Raw genomic sequence first — 3,832 nt, 5'->3', positions numbered from 1 at the left:
TATATTGACAAACAATCAAACAAATAAAAAAAAGAATGTTGAATATCGAATAACAATTTATTTTAGGAATTGGCTAGGTAATCCCAGTAATTGTAATTGTAATTATAATCATGGACATTGATGGATAAGATTGGTAGAATTGTAAATGATTTTACAGTAAGTGAAAGAGAAATTAAATCTCTAGAAAAGGTGATTCTAGAAACGTGCATGTGTATGTATGTATGTATGAATGTGTGTATGTGTGTATGTGTGTATGTATGTATGTATGTATGTATGTATGTATGTATGTATGTACGTATGTACGTATGTATGTATGTATGTATGTATGTGTGTATGTGTGTATGTATGTGTGCATGTATGTAGGTATGTATTTATTGTATTGCATTGTATTGTGCCATATATTAACCATAAGTGGGACAATGTATAGTCTGTATCAGTAGTAGTCAGTATCAGTACACATTTGTTGAAAAGCCTATATATGTATGTGTGCATGTAGTAAAGTTACTTGACCTGGTTGGATACGGTGTGTTGTCCTCTCAAGTGGCCTTGAGCTAAGACTGGCAGGCACCGTTGTTGTCGGTAGATGTGCAGGTATACTTCTATCCTCTTCACCTATCAATGAGTAAATAATGGAGGAGACAAGTCATTCAAAGGTTGTTGTTGTTTCTTCCAAAGTGTCGGTTGATGTAGGTGATCTTCATCATGTACATAGCCAATGTTAATTTTAACAAGCTATATTGACATACAATTGAACAAAGAACAATTTGTTTTTCTCATCAGAAGCGATGAAACTGCAACACGATCAATTGAAAGAGATATTTTTGGAGGAATGTCTTATCGTTTTGGCAAGAAAGCATATAATAAGTGGGATAATGTATAGACTGCCGGTCAGTATTAGAAAATAAATAAATATTGTATTATATTGTATTGCATGTATTGTATTTATGTATTGTATGTGCAGAAGCTCCACAGAGCTAGGTAATCCCAAAAATTGTAGTTGTAATTGTAATTTTAATTATGGCAGAATCATGGACATTGATGGATAAGACTGGTAGTATTGTAAATTACCTTACAGTAACTGAACGAGAAATACAATCAAGGCGATTCCAGAAACGTGCATTCAAGAGAACTGTTTACCTTTGACTTGCAAATTCACATATTGTCTGATGGTTCCAGATGGGGAAGTATTGATGTCACACACATAAAGAGCACTGTCCTGTAGCTCCAGATCCTCCAGGTCCAAATGAAAGCTCTCTGGCCGACCACTTGAAGGATTTTGATTGGCTCTTAGTCTTCCCTTGTGACCTGGTGATTTGTATTCCCCATGAGTTGGATTGTAGACCACGATTTGTTCCTCCTGGTGATGACCCACCTGATTCTGCCATTGTATCTGGACAACGAAGATATTGTCTGACTTCACAACACATGGTAAACGGACATTCTTGCCCACACTTGAAGAGATGTTAACCATGGTTGTAGAACTCATACCTGTTCACCGGAGCAGAGGACAATGAAAATGAATAGTCGTAAATGAAACATATCTCACATTGTGACATCCCAAAAGTCACATTTGACATTTGAGCATGAACTATTACTCTTCAAATATTATTGTGATTTCCTGATCGTACTTTATAGGACATTTTGTATTTTAATCATACGAGTGCTTGCAGCTATAGTAGCTATGTATTTTCTTTACTTTGGAAGTCTCTGTTCTGATGTGTCGGTTTTTGACACTTAATTTGTCTCAGCCATAATCATAAGGCAATAACCTTACCAAAGGGGTATTACTGTAAACAAACTTTTGTCTACCACTTCACAGGCATATTCAGAGAGACATAGAGACAGACTTCATCCTTACCCGACATGAAGAGAACATGCAACAAGAGAAGGATTCTTTTCATTCTCCCTGTAGCGTCCATGGTTCACTATACTGTGACTGTGCTTACGGGTGAGGAATGGGGATACATTACGTGCAAAAAAAACAATCACAGGAAGTAGATTGACCAGCAGACAAACCACCAGGCCTGCAAATGCAAGAGCTGCAAGCGTCTGCCATCTGACAGGTCGTTTCCATTAAGCAGAGTTGTCTATCACTTTAAGACCAGACATGTGTATGTGTGCCTGTGTGTATGTGCACAAGCGTATACATGTATGTGTGAATGTAGTTGAGGGTGAAACCTGTGGCAGGAAGTCACTGTTGATGTATGTTTTATTTGATTCAAGTAGACACAACTTCTAACTAAGGAACCAGGTGACCCTCCTGTCAGCTAAGAACAGGAAACTGAGGCTTCGATTCGCACAGGCTCACCAAAATTGGACAATAGAAGATTAAAAAAATGTTGCCTGGTCTGATGAATCTCGATTTCTGCTGCTGCATTCACATGGCTTCCTCTGGCCCCAAGACCTGTGCATATCCCAAGATTCACTGGGGCAAGCAAATAATATCCCCATGGGTGTGTCAAGCGTGTGATGTTCAGAGGTGTAAAAAGTACTGAAATGTTGTACTCAAGTAAAAGTACAATTACTTTGATGAAATTTTACTTAAGTACAAGTAAAATTACCCATCTAAAAATGTACTCAAGTAAAAGTAAAAAGTAGTTCATTTAAAATGTACTTTAAGTAAAAGTTACTTAGTTACTTTCAACAACTTGATCGGGGCTGCTCCTATATAGTGCAAAAAAGGACAAGGGGTCATAAATCCAATACAAAAACTAGTTATTTTTAATTAAAGGAAATCTTTAGAAATATAAGTGCAATGACATTAAACGTGTCAAACATTAAACATTAAACTGTCAACACAACATTTAAGAACTTTTGGGAGGACATGTCAAGACATGAACCACATGACAGCTAAAATAAAAAAGTTAAAATGCCGCTGCTCCACTATATTAAAACTTTGGTTACTTTACTTGTGTCCACCTTTAGAGCATTAGTCTACAAACTTCTTGTTGAGTTAGAGCAGCAGCTGATTTTCAAGGTGTGTAGAGTTCATCCGGGCTCGCTTTGCAGTAAACGGCAATCCAGCACAGCCGAAGAGTCACTCGCAGGCGGCCGAGGCAGGTAGGCCAGTATTGAGTTTCAGGGACAGTTTTTTGATATTCTGAAAGGAGTTCAGCAGATCCATATTGACTGAGACACAGGCTAGGTTCCCTTCTAACTCCCCTGTACCTTCTGGACTTCATTGAGGAAAAAAAATCATCTTCATCTGATGAATGTTGTCCAACTTGCTTCAGCCCCTACCATCCGGTCAAGATGTTGTCTGACATAGACTAGACCTGTAGAATGACAAACAACAATTCTGACAATTAAGTATTGAGCTGCCATCAAGAGTGCATCTTAACACAGAAATAGCTATAAATAGCTACTTGAGATGACAGACCTACAGTATATATACAGAATGATAACATTATTTTCTATTTCTACATGCATCACAATTCATAATCCTAAATTCTTGCTAACCGAGACCCCTGAGCATGAACATGAAAGACGTGCACGTTGCAAAGCCACCACATCGTGATAAATTCGAGATAACGACATACACATTGACATTGACTTGTCCAACTGTCTGACAACGATGGTGTGCGCATTTACATCGTTCCTGTTTCAGGGCATGGGAGGCAGCCAAATGATTAGCCTAATATCAGTTTATGCGGTGTATCTTATTGCTGATGACTGATCTGCAGTTTTTAACACAATATGAGAGACTGAACATAATAATGCTATGAACTGAAACGAATGGAAGACAGGAATGGAATTATTATTAGTCTATTGGATGACGGCTGTTAACAGAAGGATGGGTACAGAAGGATAGGTACATGAGTGTATAGCTAGC

The 3,832-nt window shown here is 37.9% G+C and overlaps 1 long non-coding RNA gene across 1 annotated transcript; it reads right to left on the bottom strand.

Annotated features, from left to right (window-relative positions):
- Positions 1–341: 341 nt before the first annotated feature.
- LOC116221356 lies at positions 342–2,002 on the bottom strand. The gene is made up of 3 exons (XR_004164076.2): positions 1,859–2,002; positions 1,138–1,488; positions 342–612 (listed from the first exon to the last, which is right to left on the bottom strand). It is a non-coding gene; the product is annotated as an uncharacterized LOC116221356 (long non-coding RNA).
- Positions 2,003–3,832: the final 1,830 nt, after the last annotated feature.

Source organism: Clupea harengus, chromosome 8 (assembly GCF_900700415.2).
Source record: "Clupea harengus chromosome 8, Ch_v2.0.2, whole genome shotgun sequence".
Classification (NCBI taxonomy): domain Eukaryota; kingdom Metazoa; phylum Chordata; class Actinopteri; order Clupeiformes; family Clupeidae; genus Clupea; species Clupea harengus.
The sequence above is the reverse complement of the archived record's forward strand: the minus strand, read 5'-3'. Positions and strand labels throughout refer to the sequence as shown.